Source organism: Moschus berezovskii, chromosome 7 (assembly GCF_049115385.1).
Source record: "Moschus berezovskii isolate FMDL1 chromosome 7, NW_MosBer_1.0, whole genome shotgun sequence".
Taxonomy (NCBI): domain Eukaryota; kingdom Metazoa; phylum Chordata; class Mammalia; order Artiodactyla; family Moschidae; genus Moschus; species Moschus berezovskii.
In genome coordinates, this window is record NC_142466.1 from 17,318,228 (window position 1) to 17,331,634 (window position 13,407).

Genomic DNA, 13,407 nt, shown 5'->3' on the forward strand with positions numbered 1-13,407 from the left:
GGAAAGTTGATTGGATTCCAAGCTTGGAAGGCCTTGAAGAACAATTTATGAATTACCTATAGTGTGCCAATATTGCCTACAGCTTATAGGAATATATTAATACAATGTCTTCACTCAAGGTTCACAGCTTTTATGTTGCCTGGTAAGTGTAATTTTAACATTACCACATCCAGGGACTTCTCTGATGGTCCAGTTGTTAAGAACCCACCTTCCAATGCAGAGGATGTGGATTTGATTCATGGTTGGGAAACTAAGATCCCACATGCAGTGGGGCAACTAAGCCCATGCCACAGCTAGAGAGTAGTCTGTGCACTTCAACAAAGATCTTGCATGCCACAACTGAGGCTCAGCATAGCCAAATAAATATTTTTTAAAGGTCAATATCCACAATTGTTTGAGCAGTCACCTTTCCCAATTTTTGCTTATTGTGATTTACGAAGTAGTTAAATAGTTGGAAAAAGCTGCCAGGAATTAAGGTAAGGAAACAAGAGGGCACAGTTCTGCGAGAGGATTAGGAGACAACTGTGTTGCTTCCATCTAAAAGTGATGAAAACCAAGGCGCTGAGCCATTAATCCAGGGTGCACTCTCTAGCAAGAAGCATAACACTTACTTAAGTGGGTCACAGCCTGACTGTTAATTTCCATTCATAGAATTTGCTTCATTTTCTGGTGTCTCAGTTAGCTCCAAGGTGATGCTTTAAATAGTTGTGAAGGCATCAAGGAGGTAGTCAGAGCTTCCAGAGTAGTCATCAATAGCTTCTTTTTGTCAGTATTTCTCCACTTTCTGATGAGTCTTCAGCGGAATCTGGGCTCTTCTCCTGGAATCCAACCAGCAAGCTGTTATCAGAATTGTCCAGCCACTCCTGAATACCACTGCCAATGAGCTGGGAAGAATCGTGCAGGGGGAAAATGCCAGCCTTGCTGAGTCAAGCAACTTTTTCAACCCACAGCTGACTGGTAATTGTGGTGGGATTCATGAGACCGTATTAGGTTCACTCAGCCCAGACCCAGGTCCATGCAGAGAAGAGCTGGCAGTCAGGCTATGCAGACAGCAGGTATGGTACTAGCCCTCTGAATTCTGGGGTTCCTTTGGTGTGATTAGATTGTGAATGAAAAAGAGAATAAGAGCTGAGGGTTGATAAAGCCTGTGCTACCCACAGGCTTATACTGTCAATTCAGATATAATCTGGATGAAGATGAGTGGTCCAGTTTAAATATTCCCCAAAGGAACTCTCATTTGAAAGTTCAGTTGAAGCAGGGCTTTGTAGACAAATGAGTTGAAGTTGAGCCATGACCCTTCAAGTTAACGGCTGCATGATCTTGGCCAAATCACTTTACCCTTCTGAGGTTCAGTTTTCTCATCTGTAAAATGGGCATATACAAATTCCCTTCTGGGGTTGATGTCAGAGTTAATTGACATGTGCATATGGCCTCCAGCACGAGTAATGCAACAAGTCATGCTAACTTTTCCCCTTCAATGTGTTTTATTATTAAAGCTTTAGTATAAATAAATACCTTTCTTGTGAAATCGAATTCCAACCTTTATAATTGATCATGCTTACTCTAGAATTTTTTTTAACTACTTGACTTTGGAGATTGTCCAATTTTGATGATGATGATGGTGATAATGATGATGATGATGGATATTTATCTTTATTTTTTTGGCCATACTGCTCAGCCTGTGGAATCTTAGTTCCCCAACCAGGGATTGAACCTGGACCACGGCTGTGAAATTGTCCAGTTCTAACCACTGGACCACCAGGGAATTCCTTAATGAAAACTTATCATTTATTCAGCACCTACCCTGTGTTATGGCAACCCACTCCAGTATTCTTGCCTGAAGAATGCCATGGACAGAGGAGCCTAGCGGGCTACAGTCCATTGGGTTGCAAAGAGTTGGACACGACTGAAGTGACTTAGCACACAGTCTGTGTTAAGTGCTTTTTATATGTTATCTCACATAATCATCATAACCCCATGAGGCAGGCATTATCATCAACATTTATAGATGAGGAATGAGGTTAAGAAAGAATAAGTGATTTATTCAAGATTATAAAATTAAGTACAGAAGACCTGGCATTTAAACCCAGGCATGTCTCCAACATTGTCATTCTTAACCACTGTGTTACATTGTTTATCTATTCTATCTATTCAGTTCAGTTCAGGTCAGTTCAGTCGCTCAGTTATGTCCGACTCTGCGACCCCATGAATCACAGCACGCCAGGCCTCCCTGTCCATCACCAACTCCCGGAGTTCACTCAAACTCATGTCCACAGAGTCAGTGATGTCATCCAGCCATCTCATTCTCTGTCGTCCCCGTCTCCTCCCGCCCCCAATCCTTCCCAGCATCAGAGTCTTTTCCAGTGAGTCAACTCTTCGCATGAGGTGGCCAAAGTATTGGAGTTTCAGCTTTAGCATCAGTCCTTTCAATGAACACCCAGGACTGATCTCTTTTAGAATGGACTGGTTGGATCTCCTTGCAGTCCAAGGGACTCTCAAGCACCACAGTTCAAAAGCATCAATTCTTCGGTGATCAGCTTTCTTCACAGTCCAACTCTCACATCCATACATGACCACGGGAAAAACCATAGCCTTGACTAGACGGACCTTTGTTGGCAGAGTAATGTCTCTGCTTTTTAATATGCTATCTAGGTTGGTCATAACTTTCCTTCCAAGGAGTAAACGTCTTTTCATTCATGGCTGCAATCACCATCTGCAGTGATTTTGGAGGCCCCCAAAATAAAATCTGACACTGTTTCCACTGTTTTCCCATCTATTTCCCATGAAGTGATGGGACCAGATGCCATGATCTTCATTTTCTGAATGTTGAGCTTTAAGCCAACCTTTTCACTCTCCTCTTTCACTTTCACCAAGAGGCTTTTTAGTTCCTCTTCACTTTCTGCCATAAGGGTGGTGTCAAATATGCATAACTGAGGTTATTGATATTTCTCCCGGCAATCTTGATTCCAGCTTGTGCTTCTTCCAGCCCAGCGTTCCTCATGATGTAATCTGCATATAAGTTAAATAAGCAGGGTGACAATATACAGCCTTGACGTACTCCTTTTCCTATTTGGAAGCAGTCTGTTGTTCCATGTCCAGTTCTAACTGTTGCTTCCTGACCTGCATATAGGTACCTTATTTTTCCTCAAACCAAAAGATTTTCTGTGTCCATCAGTTCAGTTCAGTTCAGTTCAGTCGCTCCCATAGAAGGTATCAAAATGTGTTTGAAAAAGGAACCATTCCCAACTTCAAATATCTTTTATAGTTTGAACTTACTTGATATCATACTGAAACAAAAATTTTAATTGAAAGACAATCAGGAAATCATTTTGATGAAAGAAAATTGAATTTCTTATTCTACATGGAAATTAAGAGAATAAATGTAATTCTGTGGAGAAAAGAAAATAAATTATCTTCAAACCGAAGCCTAAAAGAACTAATTATAGAGCTATACACAATTTACAAATAATTGCAGTACTTAAAGTTTATGAAAATGTTTGACAATTTATAGACATAGAAGATTGTGTTCTTTTAAATTCCAAATGTTACTTTTGTAAAAGAGTGCAAAAATTATATAATACTCACTTGCTATCATATTACAGGATATGAGAGAATGTTAAATAAATATGAGAAAATTGAGAATATGAAAAAAATTGAGAAATTAAATAATGCTATTTCTGAGGCCAAGGAAATATTTCATATAACTAAAGGGATAAACCACCGAGCATTTTTCATGATGGGGTTGGGGAGGAAATTCTATCTGTTGAGTTGACACCATCCAAGGCTGTTATTTGCTATTGCCAAGAGAGTTTTATTTTTTATTAGAATTCTTTTTCTTCAGTTTTGCCCAAAAGAACAAATGTCATTCTAATGCCAGTATTGTCAAATACATTTATTGCTTGGATTTGCTTTTCTAAAATTTGCCCTCTCTTTCTTAAATAAAGGTACATCTCTCCTAGGATACTAAAAGCCATATATATATATATTTTTTTTTTACTGAAGTATACTTGATTTACATTCTTGTGTTAGTTTCTGGAATATAGCAAAATGATTCAGTTATATATACATACATATTATTTTTCATATGGTTTATTAAGTTAATAAATTATAGAATATTAATGATAAATTGCAGGGTATTAAATGTAGTTCCCTGTGCTATACAGTAGGACCTTGCTGTTTATTTTACATATGATAGTCTGTGCCTGCTAATCCCAAACTCCTAATTTATCCCTACCCACTTTTCCCTTTGTTAACCATAAGCTTGTTTTCTATGTCTGCGAGTCTATTTTTGTTTCATAAATAAGTTATTTTTGTTAAATTTTAGTTCCTACATATAAGTGATATCGTATGGTGTTTGTCTTTCTCGGACTTGTTTGCTTACTAAGATAATCTTTAGGTCTATACATGTTGCTGTGAATTGCATTATTTCATTCTTTTTTATACTAAAAGCCCTAATTTTGCTAATGATGAGATTACACAGAATAAGCATAGCATGTTTGAACAACTGGCTTATCAATGTAATTCACATTAACTACCTCAATGGAAAATTTGTAAATCTCATGTTGCTATAACATATAGCATCTTCTCTGTTACATTTGATAAAGGCTATTTTTAAATAAAAAGAGGAACCATTTACCATTTTGACTTTATTCATCTCGTTATTCTACTGAAATGTCCCAGTGACCTGGAAGTTGCTTACTTCATGACTTTACTTGTATCTCTAAGGACCGATGAGCATGCTTCCTTCTGAAATGCTGTCTTCATTTGGCTTGAGACATCACTTTGTCCTACTTCTATCCCACTCGCCATTCAAGTCCTCTTTATCTTCTGACTCCTAAGTGTTGAGCCCTAAAAACCTTTTCATTTCTTTCTCTTTATTTATTCCCTCTGTAATACCATCCCCAGGCTCTTAGCTTTGAAAGCATCTATATGTCAGTGATTCCCAAATTTACATTTCTAACCCTCTTTTCTAAAGAGGACTCATGATCAACCATCTACTCAAATTTTCACTTAAATATTATTCAGGATCTCAAACTTTACCTGTCCTGAATCAAACTCCCAATTCTCCACTAACATGCCCCATCTCTCCACTGACAATCCTCTTTGAACAGTTTTCTACATCTCAAAAGATGTTAGCTCTGCTTTTCTAGTTGTCCAGCCAAAACTACATTTTCTGTCTTCCTCTGACACTCTACATTCACCAGTAAATCCTATTGGTTTTACCTCCAATATGTGCTTAGTTGCTCACTGTCAGACTCTGTGCGATCCCATGGACCGTAGCCTGCCAGGCTCCTCTGTCCATGGGGATTCTCCAGGCAAGAATACTGGAGTGGGTTGCCATGCCCTCCTCCCGGGGATCTTCTCAACCCAGGTCTCCCACATTGCAGGCAGATTCTTTACCAGCTGAGCTACCAGGGAATCCTAAATGTATTTTCGTTCTTTGTTTTCAAAGAGCACTTCAATCTACAGAATTCTTAAGGAAAGACAAAGCATCACACACACACGCAAAATAGATATTCACACCATCTGTGTCCTCACGCACAACTGGCTGTATCACTGCAATTAGTTAAAACTGCGAAATTAAACATTTGAATGAAACTGATTTAGTAATTTTGCCTCCACTATACTATTCATCAAAAATCTGAGCACTTTTTACCACTTCCATTGCTCTTTTCCTGGTCTAGGCTTTCACTGTATTTTAATCCCTCACCTGAATTATTTTAAAAACTCCTAGTTGGACTCTCTTCTTCCTCCCCCACTACACTCTGTTCTCCACTTAGAGGTGAGAATAATCTATTTATTTTTTAATTTTTTTTGCTATAAACATTATTATTTTTATTTATTTTTTGTTGGAGGCTAATTATTTTACAATATTATATTGGTTGGTTTTGTCATACATTGACATGAATCTGCCCCGGGTGTACATGAGTTCCCCTTCCTGAACCCCCCTCCCACCTCCCTCCTCCCCTTATCCTCCCTCTGGGTCATCCCCGCACACCAGCCCTGAGCATCCTGTAACATGCATCGACCCTGAACTGGCGATTCGTTTCACATATGATAATATACATGTTTCATGTATATTAGCATATGTGACCAGTCCAGGTTCGACGCATGATGCAGGATGCCTGGGGCTGGTGCAGGGGAATGACATGGGGGGAGGATATGGGGAGGAGGGAGGTGGGAGGGGGGTTCGGGAGGGAGAGCACATGTACACCCGGGGCGGATTCATGTCAATGAATCGCAAAACCAACCAATATATTAATGAAAGGTAATTTGCCTCCAATAAAATAAATTAAAATTATAAAAAATAAAAAAAAAAAGTAAAAAAAAAAATATATATATACATGTTTCAATGCCATTCTCCCAAATCATCCCACCTTCACCCTTTCCCACAGAGTCCCAAAGACTATTCTATACATCTGTGTCTCTTTTGCTGTCTCGTATACAGGGTTATCATTTGCATCTTTCTAAATTCCATATATATGCGTTAGTATACTGTATTGGTGTTTTTCTTTCTGGCTGACTTCACTCTGTATAATAGGCTCTAGTTTCATCCACCTCATTAGAACTGATTCAAATGCATTCTTTTTAATGGCTAGAGTACATCATGAAGAACGCTGGGCTGGAAGAAGCACAAGCTGGAATCAAGATTGCTGGGAGAAATATCAATAACCTCAGATATGCAGATGACACCACCCTTATGGCAGAAAGTGAAGAGGAACTCAAAAGCCTCTTGATGAAAGTGAAAGAGGAGAGTGAAAAGGTTGGCTTGAAGCTCAACATTCAGAAAACAAAGATCATGGCATCTGGTCCCATCACTTCATGGGAACTAGATGGAAAAACAGTGGAAACAGTGTCAGACTTTATTTTGGGGGGCTCCAAAATCACTGCAGATGCTGATTGCAGCCATGAAATTAAAAGACGCTTGCTCCTTGGAAGGAAAGTTATGACCAACCTTGATAGTATATTAAAAAGCAGAGACATTACTTTGCCAACAAAGGTCCGTCTAGTCAAGGCAATGGTTTTTCCCATGGTCATGTATGGATGTGAGAGTTGGACTGTGAAGAAGGCTGATCGCCGAAGAATAGATGCTTTTGAACTGTGGTGCTGGAGAAGACTCTTGAGAGTCCCTTGTACTGCAAGGAGATCCAACCAGTCCATTCTAAGGGAGATCAATCCTGGGTGTTCATTGGAGGGACTGATGCTAAAGCTGAAACTGCAATACTTTGGCCACCTCATGCGACGAGTTGACTCACTGGAAAAGACTCTGATGCTGGGAAAGGTTGGGGGTGGGAGGAGAAGGGGACGACAGAGAATGAGATGGCTGGATGGCATCACCGACTCTGTGGACATGAGTTTGAATGAACTCCGGGAGTTGGTAATGGACAGTGAGGCCTGGCGTGCTGTGATTCATGGGGTCGTGGAGAGTCGGACACGACTGAGCGACTGAACTGAACTGAACTGAACTGAACTGAATACTCCATTGTGTATATGTACCAAAGCTTTCTTATCCATTTGTCTGCAGATGGATGGACATCTAGGTTGCTTCCATGTCCTGGCTATTATAAACAGTGATGCGATGAACATTGGAGTACATGTGTGTCTTTCAATTCTGGTTTCCTCGGTGTGTATGCCCAGGAGTGCGATTGCTGAATCATATGGCAGTTCTATTTCCAGTTTTTTGAGTAATCTCCACACTGTTCTCCATAGTGGCTGTACTAGTTTGCATTCCCACCAACAGTGTAAGAGGGTTCCCTTTACTCCACACCCTCTCCAGCATTTATTGCATGTAGACTTTTGGATAGCAGCCATTCTGACTGGTGTGAAATGGTATCTCATTGAAATTGAAGGTAAAGTCAAGTTATTCTTTCACGCAAAGCTTTTAATGGCTCCTCATCTCATTCAGAGTAAAATCCAAAGACGATACGATCTGCCCTATATAACATTTTTGCCTCTTAGTACTGTTCATTGGACTCGCAAGGCAAAAATACTGAAGTGGTTTGCCATTCCCTTCTCCAGTGGACCACATTTTGTATCTCAAAGAGTCGGACATGTTATTTTAAAAAGAGACATATTATTTTAAAAAGAGAGTTCCTTGGTAGAAAGCCACGTTGACCCTTTCAACACTGGTCTGATGTTTCAGTCGCCTCTGTGGGAGGGTGACAGAACATATGGAAGTTCTTGAGAGCAGAAGGATGGTGAACCGTTCACTGAGGGAGGACAGCAGCCCTTTCGCTTCCCATTTCTCCTTTCCACTTGACTGTCCTCCTTCTCATCTGCCGTGGTGCTCCTTCAGCCCTTCCCACTGTCACCTGTGGTTGGGCTGATGGTCCCCTCTGCTACGGCCAGACAGCCAAGGATGTTTTCACAGCAAGGGCGTTTGCTGTGGGCTCAGCTGCCTCAACAATTTGGCCAATATTTCACATCTCCTGGAGCAGGAAGGATAAAGAAACTTGTAACTTGAGGGCAAGACCTTGGTTTGTGCATTTGTAGTGACCCATCATGGCCAAGCACAGAGTCTTAGACACGCGGAATGCTCAATATATGTTTGCTTTGTGCCCAGATTTGGTTTCTTTAAAGATACTAACTAGTTCCTAGCATCCTCAAGTGTATGAATGCAAGTTGAAATTACTCTGGCAGGGGTGTGTGCTTAGTTGCTCAGTCGTGTCTGACTCTCTGTGACCCCGTGGACTGTAGCCCACCAGGCTCCTCTGTCCATGGGGATTCTCCAGGCAAGAATACTGAAGTGGGTGGCCATCTCCTTCTCCAGGAGATCTTCCCAATCCAGGGACTGAACCTGTGTCTCTTGCATCTCCTGCATTGTAGGCAGATTCTTGAGCTACCTGGAAATGATGTCCTCAGTTTAAGAATATCAACTATGTAATATATGTTCATTCATTTATGAACTTAACAAATATTTACAGAACACCTACTATGTCCTAGATTCGATGCCAAATTATTTAGATTAAAGGGATACATATCCAAGAACAAAAATTAATCGTTACTTACAAGTTTCAGTGATATATATTGACCTTTGCATATTTTGTTTCTTGGTGAATTTAATTTTTCTTTTCATTTTCTTTTTCCTGTAAGGGAAAAAGATGTTTTTAGACACAGACACCCTGGAACAGTGATTGGTGGCTCACTTTCCTATCCTAGGAAGCTGAAAGGAATTAGTTCATTTCTGTGAGTAACAGTAGCTCTCCACGGTGGGGCATCTAAAAACAGGCAGATTGTTAAGGGTGTGAGTGAAGTACCAGGAGGGTCTGGGGAGCCTGTGTACTGATAGCTTCAAATCACTTATCTATCCTCCCCTCCACGCCTGTGACTATCGGCTTCTCTAGTGTCTGCTTTGTCCTGAGGGGAGAAAGTTTCCCACATTTACTTTCTTTTTCTCAGTAGGAGAGATTCTATTGTTTGTTTGACTTTCCTGTTTTTTGCTGCCTCAAGCTTTCACTGAAACAGTAACTGAATTCAGGAGATTAAAGACACACAGGTGACTTGTCTATTATTAACTGTAGTTTGTCTGCACCCTCCTACTCTCCCTCTCCCCAGAACACAGGTACTTCTTTCTTCTTGTGTTTTGATGATTTTAGTTTAGTCTAGGGTACTGACATTGACTTTTAAAAATCAAATTATTGTTGGGATTCCACAGAAATGACACATCTAACAATGTTTAGAGACTTGCACATGGACAATGGAAGCACGAACCATTTCTATTGATGCTAAGTGGTGATTGAATCACTTCCGAATGTTTTGCACTTGATAAATTTTTCTGTCACTTAAAAAAATATATTAGACAATGTCATAGGACAGAAAGCAAACATTTATACGTTTCTGTTATAAACCTCCCCCAAATTTTCTAGTTTCCACAAGCGTATGTTCTTTAATATATCACAACTATGATCTTGGTGGTTGTGGAGGGCCAGTAGGAAAAAGAGGGATGGAGGGAATGTTCTAGAAAGAGCCTAAGAGATGTCCGTTGCGGGGATTCAGGTAAGTCTGATATGACCATCAGGAGGATTGTTAACATGCTGCACTAGGGGCCTCCTGAAGAAAAAATCCTAAAGGAAAGGGCAAAGCCAGCAACAGGCTTGGCCAGTGAAAAGGCCGCAGGGGTCAGAGATGAGGTGCATCTTCTGAGGATCTCCTGTTATGAAGCCTTTGGTCACTGGGATACAGCCTTCTACTGGCCATCTGCTGCTGCTCAGACATTCCCAGGAGGAGTTGAATCTCCAACCCCCTCAGTGTGATTCTGTTAACAAACGAAACTTGGCTCCCTTCACCCACTTGCAGTAAAGCCAGTCTATGGACTCTGGGTTACGATGAAGAAAAATGTAGCATTTATTGCAGGAGACCAAGCAAAGAGTTCAGGCAACTAATGTTTAGGAGGCCTGAACTTCTTGCTTGGCACCCCACAGTAAATGCTATACTTTTCTTCACCATACCCTGGAGTGACTAATCTGGCTTTGCTGAAAGTGGGTGAAGGGATCCAAGTCTGGTTGAGTAGCAAAGAGCCAAAGCCTATTACTGTTCGTGTCTCTGGTTAAATGTCGCTTATCCAGGGTTGCCTTCCTTGTCCCCCTCAAGTGACTCACCAATCATATTATCTGCCCTCACAATACTCTGCACTTCTCTTTCTTAACACCGCACAGACGATCACCAGGGCCTTTGCAAGGACCAAGCCTGAGTCCTCCTTATTTTATTGGGTCCTGGTAAGCCAGAGGTTCTTCCATCATCCATCTTCACTACTGAGCCACCAGGGAAACCCTCCATTTATCTTGATTTGGAATAGTAAAGAAATGTGACCCTGTGGCTGGTTACATTTTTAGGTTTGAAACTAACGTATTAGAAGTTTAATTAATAAGAAGCCACACACAGGGTCAGTTGCTTTTTTATATGAGAAGAGAATGCAAGCCCTCAGATAACCAACACATGCATATGACCCTGCAGAAATCTCAGTGCTAATAAAAATGTTAGTGTGTGGAAGAGAAAGAGGCTGCATACAACTAGATAAATAGAGAGGTAAGCACTTTGTCATCGAAAAAAATTATTAAAATTACATTTGGAAATGCATAGGATTTTCTTTTATTTAGTGAAAAAAGAAATTTTGCCATTCTGTCCTTAAGACTTCTTCCTGGTCAGGGAGGGGGCTGATTTACCTGCTTCCTCAGACTTGAAGGCTGCTTGTCTTGTTTGCCCCATGTATGATCCTTTGAACTATCTTGGGAGTTTGAACTGTCTCTGAATTTTTGTCTCTATTATTCTTTCTTTAATACTTTAAATTGGTTTGCCATTCAGTGATCAGTTCCATGTATGCAAATTGTTCTGCATTTCCAGAAGAAATTTCACATTCTAAGTGACTGGAGGAAAAAAAAAGGTGTTAATTCTAAAAACTCTTTAACAGCCTACAGTCAGTTGCTATTAATTTTCTTTCCTATTATCTTTTAAAAAAAGAATGCCACTTTAAAACAAAGCAGCATTCCTCACTAATCATATCGCTGGGTTTCATCTTTCTGCAAACTTCATGTCCCCGAGCCCAGGCAAGCTTTTTCTGAGTTTTTAATCTCAATGTAATTCACCTTTTTATCTTATTTTTGCTGTTATTAAAAATACATTTTTAATGTATACACAAAGTGAGGAATACTACATATAAAGTTAGATACAAGTTCTTGCTTATCGTCTAAAATAGAAATTGTTGCTCCCCACCCCCCAGGTCTGCCGGCCACCACCATGTCCGCCTCGGCTGTCTTCATCCTCGACGTCAAGGGCAAGCCCCTGATCAGCCGCAACTACAAGGGTGATGTGGCCATGAGTGAGATCGATCATTTCATGCCTCTGCTCATGCAGGGGAGGAGGAAGGCACACTGACCCCGCTGCTGCGTGACGGACGGGTCCACTTCCTATGGATCAAATGCAGCAACCTCTACTTGGTGGCCACCACACTGAAGAATGCCAACGCCTCCCTTGTGTATTCCTTCCTCTACAAGACAGTGGAGGTATTCTCCAAATACTTCAAGGAGCTGGAAGAGGAGAGTATCCGAGACAACTGTGTCATCGTCTACGAGCTGCTGGATGAGCTCATGGACTTTGGCTTCCCACAGACCACAGACAGCAAAATCCTGCAGGAGTACATCACGCAGCAGGGCAACAAGCTGGAGACGGGCAAGTCACGAGTGCCACCCACTGTCACCAATGCTGTGTTCTGGCGCTCGGAGGGCATTAAGTACAAGAAGAATGAGGTCTTCATCGATGTCATAGATTCCTTTAACCTGCTGGTCAATGCCAACGGCAGTGTCCTGCTGAGTGAGATCGTGGGCACTATCAAGCTCAAGGTGTTTCTGTCGGGAATGCCAGAGCTGCGGCTGGGCCTCAACGACCGTGTACTCTTCGAGCTCACTGGCCAGAGCAAGAACAAGTCTGTGGAACTGGAGGATGTGAAATTCCACCAGTGCGTGCGGCTCTCCCGCTTTGACAATGACCACACCATCTCCTTCATCCCACCCGACGGTGACTTTGAGCTCATGTCCTACCGCCTTAGCACCCAGGTCAAGCCGCTGATCTGGATCGAATCTGTCACTGAGAAATTCTCACACAGCCGCGTGGAGATCATGGTCAAGGCCAAGGGGCAGTTTAAAAAGCAGTCGGTGGCTAACGGTATAGAGATATCTGTGCCTGTACCCAGTGATGCCGACTCCCCTCCTTTCAAGACCAGTGTGGGCAGTGCCAAGTATGTGCCAGAGAAGAACATGGTTATTTGGAGCATCACGTCTTTCCCGGGGGGCAAGGAGTACCTGATGCGCGCCCACTTTGGCCTCCCCAGCGTGGAGAAGGAGGAAGTAGAGGGCCAGCCCCCCATTGGGGTGAAGTTTGAGATCCCCTATTTCACTGTTTCTGGTCCGATACATGAAGATCATTGAGAAGAGTGGTACCAGGCCCTGCCCTGGGTCCGCTATATCACCCAGAGTGGCGATTATCAACTTCGTACCGGCTAGAAGGGAGAAGTGGGGGCCTGAACCTGGGCTGTCTTCTTCCCAGGCCCCAACTGCAGACTCCACTAGAGAAGGAGGGAAGATGGGTTGTGTGTGTGTGTGTGTGTGTGAGGGCAGCCATTGAATTATTGGTTTGTTACTCCCAGCTTGCTCCTACCCTTTTCTTTTATTGGTAGGCTAGGAGTGATAGTCTCCAGCTCTCAGACTCTCACCCCTCCCCCTCCTCCAATTTTATATGAAGAAACAGAAGGGGGGCTTGAAGTCCTCCTCATGAGTGCCTTCTTGCAGTGACCTGCCTTAAGAGGTGTGGGGAGTCCCTCCTCCACGGCTGCTGAGCCCAGAGGCCCCGCTGGCCCATTTCTGAGTTTTAGGATGGCATTAAAAAGATGAACCTAAAAAAAATAATAATAAAATA

At 41.9% G+C, this 13,407-nt stretch overlaps 1 pseudogene; it reads left to right on the forward strand.

Annotated features, from left to right (window-relative positions):
- Positions 1-11,733: 11,733 nt before the first annotated feature.
- On the forward strand, positions 11,734-12,995 carry LOC129557449 (AP-1 complex subunit mu-2 pseudogene; annotated as a pseudogene).
- Positions 12,996-13,407: the final 412 nt, after the last annotated feature.